Below are 13,016 nucleotides of genomic sequence, written 5' to 3'. Positions count from 1 at the left end.
AGAGTCCCAAGAGCACCTCAGCCACCACCAGCCCAGCTTCGAGTGTAACTGTGGTGCATGGGTTCTGGAGTCCACCCTTTGCCAGCAGTGACACTTCAATCAGCAGCAAGGGGACAGCCAGCCCCCCCCCAGGCAAGAGGACAAGGAAACTAAAGGGCCGCCGTGAGAGGACTGACACGGCTGCCCCCAAGGAGCAAAGTTCGCCCACTTCACCAGCCACAACATCTAGGGGAGGCAAGGGCCCGAGAGCCCCATCTAAGGAGCGAAAGGGCAGCAGGGCGGAGAAGTCAGCCAGCAGGAGCGCGGAGCAGGAGGGCCCCACAAGCCCCATCCCGGGTGTTAGGGAGGACACCAAAGGGCCCAGGACTCCGTCACCGAAGGGTCCAGCAACAGCACGGTCGGAGGGCGACTGAGCAGGGAGTCCAGGCCAGGTCTGGCTCCCTTGACTTACTGGACGAGCACCGCTGAACAGGGCCCCGCCGTGCAGAAGAGCACCGCTGAACAGGGCCCCGCCGTGAAGAAGAGCACCGCTGAACAGGGCCCCGCCGTGCAGAAGAGCACCGCTGAACAGGGCCCTGCCGTGCAGAAGAGCACTGCTGAACAGGGCCCCGCCGTGCAGAAGAGCACCGCTGAACAGGGCCCCGCCGTGCAGAAGAGCACCGCTGAACAGGGCCCCGCCGTGCAGAAGAGCACCGCTGAACAGGGCCCCGCCGTGAAGAATGGCACCGCTGAACAGGGCCCCGCCGTGCAGAAGAGCACCGCTGAACGGGGCCCCGCCGTGCAGAAGGGCACCGCTGAACAAGGCCCCGCCGTGAAGAATGGCACCGCTGAACAGGGCCCCGCCGTGAAGAATGGCACCGCTGAACAGGGCCCCACCGTGAAGAATGGCACCGCTGAACAGGGCCCTTCCTGTCAAGCACCGCTCCGCTGGGCCCTTCCTGTCAAGCACCGCTCCGCTGGGCACCGCCGTCTCAAGCACCGCTCCGCTGGGCCCCGCCGTCTCAAGCACCGCTCCGCTGGGCCCTTCCTGTCAAGCACCGCTCCGCTGGGCCCTTCCTGTCAAGCACCGCTCCGCTGGGCACCGCCGTCTCAAGCACCGCTCCGCTGGGCCCTTCCTGTCAAGCACCGCTCCGCTGGGCACCGCCGTCTCTAGCACTGCTCCGCTGGGCACCGCCATCTCAAGCACCGCTCCGCTGGGCCCCGCCGTCTCAAGCACCGCTCCGCTGGGCCCTTCCTGTCAAGCACCGCTGCACTGGGCACCGCCGTCTCTAGCACCGCTCCGCTGGGCCCCGCCGTCTCAAGCACCGCTCCGCTGGGCCCTTCCTGTCAAGCACCGCTCCGCTGGGCACCGCCGTCTCAAGCACCGCTCCGCTGGGCCCCGCCGTCTCAAGCACCGCTCCGCTGGGCCCTTCCTGTCAAGCACCGCTCCGCTGGGCACCGCCGTCTCAAGCACCGCTCCGCTGGGCACCGCCGTCTCAAGCACTGCTCCGCTGGGCACCGCCGTCTCAAGCACCGCTCCGCTGGGCACCGCCGTCTCTAGCACCGCTCCGCTGGGCACCGCCGTCTCAAGCACCGCTCCGCTGGGCACCGCCGTCTCTAGATTTTTATTTTCATCTTTGAATATTATATATGGTTATTGATTTAGCATATATCTGTTTCTTTCTCAAGTGCTTTTTGGTGGCAAACTATGAAACTCGTGATCAGCTATTATACAATACAAGGATTATAGCATTGGCTCTGTTCAGTTCAGTTTTTAATTATTCATGTTCTTTACATTACAGTTAGTAGGTCACTTGAGCTGGATTATAAAATGTTTAGGGATTCAACAATCAACCTTAGATTGTTTTAGCTATTTGAGAAACAAATAAGCAGCAGTTATTTGATTGGCCTAATTGTGCATGGTATGCTCATGCTGGGCGGGTATCAAATATACCAATACATGTTCCCCTCTAAGCCACTGATGTAACATATTTCTTAATTGTTTTAAGTGAACATAACCAAGCCCTTTCAGTATTTCACATTTGTCTTTCGAAATTTTGAAAACTACTCTGATGAGCATTTACATTGTAATGACAATTTGCAAGATTTTCTAAGAGTCAATTTTCAAAAATCGGTCCTAAAGTTTGCACCAACTTTTTGTAAACCAAGGATGATTTTGTAAACCAACCTATGCATTAATAGGTAGGTATGCAAAATTATGATTTGGAGTGGGAGGCATCCTGTTCTACTTCAGGAATATCAATGATGTAGTTTGCAATTGTGACTTACTCTGTTTCGACTCATCACAGTGATAGTGGCCTGCTTCCATCAACAGACACCATGGGGGTCATCACAACATTGGCGGTAAAAGCCGCTTACCGCCGTGCAGAAGACCGCCAACACACCGCCGCGGAGTTCCACCACGGTCATTATGACCCACAGCTTGGAATCCGCCAAAATTTAGACACCCACACAAGTCCGCCACACTAAAGGTTAGTGATAAACTGGTGAAAACAAAACCTCCACCGCCACGCCAACTGGAATACACCCACACTATCACGACCCACGAATCCACGCAGCGGTCTTTCAACCGCGGTATTCCACTGGCAGTACACACCGCCGCGCTCAAAATATACACACATTTACAAAACACTACCACATTGGACAATTTGAAATACACACACCTGATACACATTCACACACCACTCCCACACACCCAATACAATATAAAACACACACCCACATCACCCACAAAACCCTACTACCACAAATTCCGAAAGAAGGCCAGAGAGAGACACCACAATCTACAAACAAGCATCCAGAGGCACTCAACACCATCACCCACATAACATCCACGCACCTCACACAACACACCACTAAATATCACCCCACACATCACAACACACACCAACCTACACATCACCCACACCACCCCATGGCACGGCAAAGACACCTCAGGTTTTCTGATGAGGAGCTCAGGGTCATGGTGGAGGAAATCATCCGGGTAGAGCCACAGCTATTCAGAGCGCAGGTGCAGCACACCTCCATAGCTAGGAAGATAGAGCTATGGCGAAGAATAGTGGACAGGGTCAACGCAGTGGGACAGTACCCTAGAAATAGGGATGACATCAGGAAGAGGTGGAACGACCTACGGGGGAAGGTGCGTTCCGTGGTCTCAAGACACCACCTTGCGGTTCAGAGGACTGGCGGCGGACCCCCACCACCTCCCTCACAACTAACTACATGCGAGAAGCAAGTCTTGGCTATTCTGCATCCTGAGGGCCTTGCAGGTGTAGCTGGAGGAATGGACTCTGGTAAGTCAAATCTTTAATACTATATCCCCCACCCTACCTGCATGCCATCACATACCCCCACCCTCGCCCTCACCCCCATTACTCCAACTCCTCACAAATGTCCCATTATCACAAACCACCCATCCCAACCCCAAGCCCTGCATGCAACAACAAAGCATGGACACCCATCACCAAAGCATGGCCACTGCACATACCCATACACCCCCCTAAACCATCATCACACAAGGTTCCACACAGGAATGCAAGCACTGGGGTACACGGTCACCCACCCATTGCACACCATGGCACACACAGAAGCAATAATCATGCTTTTACACCCCTGCAAGACCCCTACCCAACGTCACCGGACAGGATGGTCCAGACATGTCCACACCACCAACAGAAGAGGCCCACAGTGATGACAGCAGCTCTGTCCAACTGGATCTAGACGACCAGCCCGGCCCATCTGGGACCTCGGGATAGTCGGTTCCCCTGACACAGTCACAGGCCACCACAGAGCTTCCACCCTCTGGAAACACCAGCACAGCACCCACCCAGCAGGCCCATAGCTCTGTCCCCAGGACACGTCAATCAGCAGTGTGTCCACCACGACAGGGAACCCAGGCTAATCGACCACCCCAACAACAACAGTGACCTGGGGGCAGCAGCAGTGGGCACACGGTCCAGGGGACAGAGGCCCAGGGAAACAGGGGAACTGGGATTGCTGCTGTGCGACAGGGGGAGGACAGGCCCAGGGAACCCACTCTCCACGAGGCCCTCTCCAACATCATGGGGGCCTACCATCATTCCCAGGAGACGATGGCAACGGTACTGGGCAAGTTTCAGGAGACCCAGCGGCTGCAGGAGAAACAGTATTTGGGCTTCAGGGAGGAACTCAAATCCATCAATTCCACCCTGGGCACCATCGTAGGGGTGCTGAAGGAAGTCCTCAACACCAGGAGGGACACTGTGGCACAACAAGGGGCCCCTGACACTAGCTTGGGCAATGAACTGCCCACCACCTCCTCCGGCGCTAGTGGACAGGAGGCACCGCCACAGGACCACCACACCAGCACCTCACCCCCTGCAGATGGAGAACCACCCCGCAAACGGTCCCTGAGATCCAGGACAAAGACAGAGAATGATGCCAAGACCCCCGCCAAGAAATGAGACCACCCTGATTGTCATCCTTTTGTCCCACCTTGTCAACCTGTCCATACTTTGGGATGGCTGAGTGTTGATCCAAGGCCTAGGTATGTGTGACGCAGCTAAAAATAAAGGCATGTGGGCCCCTGAAATGGCGGCTGCCTGACCTGTAAAGTGGGACAATGGGATATGAGGTAACTGCGCTGGCATTGTATACCGTCGCGGTAGGCGGTCGAAGACCGCGGTGCAATTCTGCATTGGTTAACATTCGACCCTATGGGTCCCAGGAGCCAATGACGATGTACGCCGGCAGTGACAGTACGCACCGCCACAGACGTGACCGCCATTTTCTATCTGTTCAATCACTCGATACCTGATCTTCGACAGGAGAGGACCTACACTGCAAGTGCTGCTGTGACCTCAGTCTGGAAGAGACAATGGCTCGTGAGTCTGGAGAAAGGGCCCCTGCCTTCCGCACGAAGGAGTTGGAGAAACTCGTGGATGGGGTCCTCCCCAGTACACGCTACTCTACAGTCCTCCAGACAAACAGGTAATTACACTGGGAGCATGCTGTATGGGCAATGCCTGTGTGGAGTGGTGTGACGAAAGATGGGGGGGGGGGATGAGGCGTGCATGAAACGACGGTGAGTGCATGTGCCACATGGCAAGGATAGGGATGTGGGCCAATGACTGTGATGGTGTAGTTGGTAACAACTTCTCTTTCTCCCTTGTACAATTCCTGTAGGTCAGCGCCCACCAGAAGAAGGATATTTGGTGTGCTATCGCCAAGGACGTCCGGACCCTGGGGGTCTACCACAGACGGAGCACCCACTGCCAGAAAAGATGGGAGGATAATCGCCGCTGGAGCAAGAATACGGCGGAGGCCCAGCTGGGGATGGCCTCCCAACGTGGGAGGGGTGCCTGTCGCAGCATGACCCCCCTGATATTCAGGATCCTGGAGGTGGCGTACCCGGAGTTGGATGGGCGCTTGAGGGCATCACAGCAGCAACAAGGGAGTGAGTACACTCTCATTCAATCAATCAATCAAACACAATATTTATAAAGCGCGCTATGTACCCGTCAGGGTTTCTAGGCGCTGAGGGGGGGGGGGGGCGTGGTGCGCTGCTGTTTAGCGGTCGAAGAGCCAGGTCTTGAGGAGCCTTCTGAATGCGAGGAGGTCCTGGGTCTGGCGTAGAGGTGTGGGGAGAGAGTTCCAGGTCTTGGCGGCGAGGAAGGAGAAGGATCTGCCGCCGGAGGTCTTGCGCTGGATTCGGGGTACGATGGCGAGGGCGAGGTTGGCGGATCGGAGTTGACGTGTTGGAGTGTAGAAGTTAAGTCTGGTGTTGAGGTAGGAGGGTCCGGTGTTGTGAAGCGCCTTGTGAGCGTGGGTGAGGAGTTTGAAGGTGATCCTCTTGTCTACCGGGAGCCAGTGGAGTTCCTTCAGGTGAGGGGAGATGTGACATCGGCGGGGTATGTCGAGAATCAGTCGGGCGGAGGCATTTTGGATACGTTGGAGTCGTTTGATGTCTTTGGTTGGGATGCCTGTGTAGAGTGCGTTGCCGTAGTCAAGTCTGCTGCTGACGAGGGCCTGGGTCACCGTCTTTCTGGTTTCTGTTGGAATCCACTTGAAGATTCTGCGGAGCATTCGAAGGGTGTTGAAACAGGAGGAGGAGACGGCGCTGACCTGTTTGGACATGGTGAGGGCGGAGTCCAGGATGAAGCCGAGGTTTCATGCGTGGTTGGCAGGGGTGGGCGGGGGTCCGAGGTCGGAGGGCCACCATGAGTCGTTCCAGGCCGAGGGAGTGCGCCCGAGGATGAGGACTTCCGTCTTGTCGGAGTTGAGTTTCAGGCGACTGTTGTTCATCCAATCGGCGATGGCTTTTAGTCCCTCGTGGAGGTTTGTTTTGGCGGTGAGCGGGTCTTTGGTCAGGGAGAGGACGAGCTGAGTGTCGTCGGCGTAGGAGATGATGCTGAGATGATGTTGGCGGGCCAGTTTAGCGAGGGGGGCCATGTAGACGTTGAACAACGTAGGGCTGAGGGAGGATCCTTGGGGGATGCCGCAGATGAGGTTGGTGGCTTTGGAGCGGAAAGGGGAGAGACGGACTCTCTGAGTTCTGTCGGAGAGGAAGGATGAGATCCAGTGGAGGGCTTTATTCAGCTGATTCAGCGCGCATTGTAGGTGTCTGGGTGGGGGAGGTGGGCTGTGGGTTCCCCTAAGTCAAGGCGAGTTTGCTAGTTAAGTCCCCTTTTTCAGGCAGACCCTGTGGCACCCCACCCCACCTGGGTACAGTGCCAACTACACCTAGTAAGGCTCCTGTGACATCCATGTGTGCAGAAATCGGCCATAGTCTTGTAAGCCATGTCCCAGGGATTGAATAGTGGACCCCAATTGCGCAGCGTAGTGCAGGGGGCTTCTGTGTCTGTTGTGTCCGCCAACGCCCCAGGCACCTCAGCCCCTGCCCCTGTAACCCCTGCTGCCCTCAGCTAGGAGGCCATTGACCTCATCAGATCCCTCACTGTTGGGCAGTCTACCACTTTGAATGCCATCCAGGGTGTAGAGAGGCAGTTGCAACAAACCAATGCATTCCTGGAGTGCATTCATTCTGGACAGGCAGCCCTTCATCAAGCTTTTCAGACTCTGGCCTCAGCACTGATGGCAGCCATTGTCCCTGTCTCTAGCCTCCCCCCTCCAACTTCCTCCACCCAGACCCACACCCCTGTACCTCAGCCTATCCCAAGCACACCATCAGACCAGCATGCACACACCTCAACACACAAAGGAAGCTCAGGCAAACATAAGCACCACACATACCACAGGCACTCACGCATGCATCAGACACATGCAGACATACCAACATCCACTGCCTCCACTGTGTCCCCCTCCTCCTCATCTCCTCATCCCTCCCTGTCTCGTCTCCACTCACACCTGCAAGCACTACATCTTCAGCCACTACGTCCATCACAGCACACCCACATCCACACCCCGCTCATGTGCAGTCACCACCCCCACTATCATTCACACATCCCCTGTGTCCTCTCCCAGTGTGTCTGTGAGGCCACCTCCGAAGGTACACAAACGCAGCCACACACCCACCCAACAGCCATCCACCTCACGACAGCCTCCAGCCCATGCACCTTCCCCCAAAGTCAGCAAACGTACACCTCCTACAACCACTACCTCTTCCTCCACTCCCAAACCCCCTCCATCTACCCGTCCCAGTGTTCCTAAGAAACTATTCCTGGCCACCCTTGACCTCTTTCCCTCACCTCCCCCACCCCGTCAGTCTCCTAGGGCCCGACTCTCCAGGTCCCAAACTAGCACCTCAGCCACAACATTGGCGGGACCAGTGGTGCCAGTAGTCACCGGATTATGGAGTGCACCAGGCAGCAGGGCAGCCAGTGTGGCAAGGAGCCACAGCACGGACAGTCCCCCACCTGTCAAACATCAAAAGTTGCCCAGTGCCCGGTGGGAGAGGGGGAAGACACCAGCCACCAAAGCCGCTCCCAGGGGTACAGTTGGGATTGTGGAGTCAGCTGCACACCTTTCAAGGTAGGGAAGGGGCAAAAGAAAACCGGCAAGTCTGGGAAGGTCAGCACGGCGGAGAAGACCGCCATCAGCCCCGCTGCCCAGGAGGCAACCGCCAGCAGCCACACTGCAGCAGACAGGACCGCCAGCAGCAGCCCCGTTGCCCAGGAGGTGACCGCCAGCAGCCCCACTGCCCCAGACTGGACCGCCAGAAGCAGCCCCGCTGCCCAGGAGACGACTGCCAGCAGCCACACTGCCCCAGACAGGACCGCCAGCAGCAGCCCCACTGCCCAGGAGGTGACCGCCAGCAGCCCCACTGCCCCAGCCAGGACCGCCAGCAGCAGCCCCGCTGCCCAGGAGGCGACCGCCAGCAGCCCCACTGCCCCAGACAGGACCACCGCCAGCAGCCACACTGCCCCAGACAGGACCGCCAGCAGCAGCCCCGCTGCCCAAGAGGCAACCGCCAGCAGCCTCACTGCCCCAGACAGGACTGCCAGCAGCTGAACCACTGCCAAGGACACCGCCGCCACAAGCACCGCTGCCAAGGACACCGCCGCCACAAGCACCGCTGCCAAGGACACCTCTGCGACAAGCACCGCAGGCCCATGAGCGCCAAAAGCTCTGACACTACTGAGGCCGCCACGAGCAGGATGAAGCACTCTGGGAACAAAGCCCCCTCCAGAACCAGTGGAGATTGACATCCACAACCTCAGTCCTTGGCAGGATGAAGCACTCTGGGCACAAAGACCCCTCCAGAACCAGTGGAGACTGTTATCCACTACTTCAGTGGAGACTGTTATCCACTACCTCTGTCCTTGGCAGGATGAAGCACTCTGGGCACAAAGCCCCCTCCAGAACCAGTGGAGATTGACATCCACTAACTCTTCCCTTGGCAGGATGAAGCACTCTGGGCACAAAGCCCCCTCCAGAACCAGTGGAAACTGTTATCCACTACCTCAGTCCTTGGCAGGATGAAGCACTCTGGGCACAAGGCCCCCTCCAGAACCAGTGGAGATTGACATCCACTACCTCAGTCCTTGGCAGGATGAAGCACTCTGGGCACAAGGCCCCCTCCAGAACCAGTGGAAATTGACATCCACTACCTCAGTCCTTGGCAGGATGAAGCACTCTGGGCACAAAGCCCCCTCCAGAACCAGTGGAGACTGGTATCCACTACCTAGGCCTTGGCAGGATGAAGCACTCTGGGCACAAGGCCCCCTCCAGAACCAGTGTAGATTGACATCCACTTGAGAGACTGTGACTTTGCACTCCCCAGGATAAAGCAGTGGGCAAACCACCCACTGTAGAGACTTGAGCGACTGTGGCTTTGCACTCCCTAGGATACAGCAGTGGGCAAACCACCCACTGGAGAGACTTGAGAGACTGTGGCTTTGCACTCCCCAGGATATAGCAGTGGGCAAACCACCCACTGTAGAGACTTGAGAGACTGTGGCTTTGCACTCCCCAGGATTGAACAGTGTGCAACCCACCCACTGTAGAGACTTGAGAGACTGTGGCTTTGCACTCCCCAGGATATGGCAGTGGGCAAACCACCCACTGTAGAGACTTGAGAGACTGAGGCTTTGCACTCCCCAGGATTGAACAGTGGGCATGGGACCCTCTCGTGGTTTTGGCGTCGTGCACTCAACCAGCTGAGGTGCCCACCCTTTCCCTTCCCCCTGAGGTGTCTGTTTTATTTATATCTGATGCCCCTGCAGTGTTCTCTCCGTCTTGTTCGGGTATCTTCTGTGGGCCTCGCCCATGCCTTTTGGGCCCAGTGATCCACGGACTATAATGGTGGACTCCCTTGGACTTGTGTTCTTGGTGTATTTAATTGTATATAGTATAAATGTATATATTTGTAAATATTTTGGATGTATGTAATTGACTATATCATAATTTTTTGACTCATTTCCATTTGTCCTTGCATTCTTCCAGGGGGGGTTGTAACTGTGATGTATCATGCTGTATTAGCATGTGTGTTGTAGTGGGTGAGGGTGGGGGTGGGGGTGTTGCGTGTGTATGTCACTGTTTTTCCCCTCCGCTGTGTCGTAGGTGCAGTACTCACCGTGGTCTTCGCCGCCGGCATTCGTGCTCCTGGTAGAGTAGCAGGAAGATAAAGGCTGGAAAAATCTGGAGCTCTGGTTCCATGGCGTCCTGGTTCCTCGTGGGGTGTGCAGAGGTGAGCGTTTTCCCTTCGAAGTCCTGTTTCCGCCGTGTTTTTGTTTGCAGTGAATCCGCCCCGGAAAAGGTGGCGGATTGGTGGGTTGTAATTCTGTGGGCGGTGCATTGTCCTCCGCCTGTCTGTTGGCGGTGACCGCCTCTGTGTTTGTTTGTACCGCCATGGCAGTCGGAGTGTTAAAGTGGCTGTCTATGTTGGCGGTTTCCGCCACGGTCGTAATTCCAGTTTTTTACTGCTGGCATGTTGGCGGTCTTACCGTCGCTTTAACACCGACCGCCAGGGTTGTAATGACCACCCATGTCTATGATCACCTTAAATTTTAAGTGTTTTTTAATGCAGCCTGTTTTCCTTAAAGGAAATGGGCCTGCATTTAAAAAGAAAAGTTACTTTTTTTAAAAGGTTTTTTTGTTTGAGACCACTGATGACTGCCAACAAATGTTTTTACCATTTACAAAGGGGAAGAGGTGCCAAGAGAAGCCTTTCCTACAGTGGAAAATGATACCCTTTTTACCACCCCATAACTTTTTTCTCATGGATGGATGTCCATACATCCTGCCATGCCAACACTAAGCTGGCTGTCTAAGTAGATTTTCATGGGTTCTAAATTTATAGGCAAATCAAAAAAATGCCTTTTCAATTCAAAATGCGGCTCGACCATAACTATACAGTGATGTGTGTGTGTTTGTCAGCGTGTGTGTGTGTGTGTGTATACGTCTTCCAAACAAAGTTCAACATTCCATTGGCTTCCTGATTAATGGAAAAAGGCTTATTAGGGTAATACTCAGTGACCGGCTTATGTTACGAAGAAACATGACTGAGGATGCAGTCAGGAATTATCCATATCAGAAAATGGCTTCAAATCGTTTTTTGCGGCCTGAGAGGCCAGAAACAAGACACATTTTGACCAGCTAGTGGTCTTGATGATATATTTCCCACATTTCAGTTCATGAAACATAAATAATAGTCAAAAGTGGCAACAGACTTGAATGTGCTTAACCAACATATCACCCACATGCACAAAATTATAGTAATGGGCAGCAAAGTCTAATGAAAAGGGCACTCCATTACAGTGCACATTTTTTATAAATCAAAAATACACAAATATCTGTGATTTAGATAATCATGAAAGAAAATAATAGGAATTAATCTCTATTTTCCTAAACAGTGACTTTTTAATGAATAGCTGTCATTTATTACATAGATTTTAAAGAGCTCATATTAATAATGGCAACACGGCCAATTCAGACATATTTAATTTTGAGAGCTCATGTTTGTCCAATGTTGTATTCCAATAAATATGTTATATAACATAGGTGATAGCAGTATAGTGCTTCCAACCCAAGGCTAGTCCTAGGCATCTTATTTCGGGTGCTTATGTTTGTCTTGTACAAGATATGACCCCAGGACAATACAATAATCACAAGAAAATTTGCATGATAGTTTGCAACAATCATTAATTAAAAAAAATCATAGTAATCATAGTCATAGAATTCATAGAAAAGTGCCATCCATTGTGTTCAAAGCAAATGTCCATTGCATGGGATATCATTTAGACTGACCACCATGTAATTCTGTGAGATTAAGATGAAAAATAAAATCAGCACAAACCCATTACAAAAACCTTATCACCTTGCTTTATGTTATTGGAGATCTAGTCATTACCACAGAATCTCAGAACTTTCTAGCCATTCTGATGTTGCTCTCTAAAGTGTTTTGCAGTGCTATAACTTGGGTCTAATAGACTGAATATGTACCAATATTAACTTTTTTACGTGAAAGATGGAACAGACTATATGCAGCTTTTCACAAGGGCATGTTGTGGCATATACAACAAACTCTGTGTTGCAGGATATATGTTTTGTTGTTTTTAATTTATAGCAATTTCCCCAGTGTGCTTCAAGGACATTATTGCTGTATTTACATGCCTTACAATGTTTACAATTTAAAAAACCTTGTATAGATTTTAACCCAGTTTCTGGTCTGAGACTATTTAAGTGACTGTGAACCAATTTGTCTTGTAAACTAGGACATGTAGGGGGTCATTACAACCCTGGTGGTACAAGACCGCCAGGGCTGTAATGACGGAAGCACCGTCAACAGGCTGGCGGTGCTTCCCAGGTCATTACAACCACGGCGGAAGCGCCGCGGTCACACCGCCGGGGCCGGCGGTTTCCCGCCACAATGGCCCCGGCGGTAGTAATCCAGAGGATTACGAGTCCCCCTACCACCAGCCTTTTCCTGGTGGTTTGAACCACTAGGAAAAGGCTGGCGGTACGGGGAGTCGTGGGGGCCCTCTGATAGGGCCCGTGCAGCTTTTCACTGTCTGCATAGCAGACAGTGAAAAGCGCGACGGGTGCAGCTGCACCCGTCGCACGGCCGCAACACCACCGGCTCCATTTGGAGCCGGTTCCTGTGTTGCGGCCGAGATCCCCGCTGGGCGGGCGGGCAGAAACTAGGTTTCCGCCCGCCGACCCAGCGGGGACCTCCAAATGGCCGCGGCGGGGGTGTGGCCGCATTGGCGGCCGCCCGGCGGTCCGATCTTGGCGGGCGGCTAAGGTCATAATGAAGGCCGTAGTGTCTTGCATGATTTAGAAACAAACAGTTATGGCTCACAGAGGTATTAGAGTGTGACGAAATAGCTACAATAGAATGCATAAGAGCTTACTTTAGAATGTTAGAGTTCGCAGGTACACGCAGAGGAATAAAGACATGTGATTAACAGCTTAGTGTGTGGCTTAGTCACCAGGTTGAGGAAGACGGCACAACTGTGGATGAGATAGGGAATAAGAAGAAAGTACTTTCCTTGAGAGTTTGCTATGGTCCAAGCAAACTGCTTGTGTATGCAATGTGTTCCTTTGTCGAAGTGCTGATTAGATGGTTGGCGTATATG

The sequence above is a fragment of the Pleurodeles waltl genome, chromosome 1_1 (genome assembly GCF_031143425.1).
Source record: "Pleurodeles waltl isolate 20211129_DDA chromosome 1_1, aPleWal1.hap1.20221129, whole genome shotgun sequence".
NCBI lineage: Eukaryota > Metazoa > Chordata > Amphibia > Caudata > Salamandridae > Pleurodeles > Pleurodeles waltl.
Note: the sequence above shows the minus strand (reverse complement) of the source record.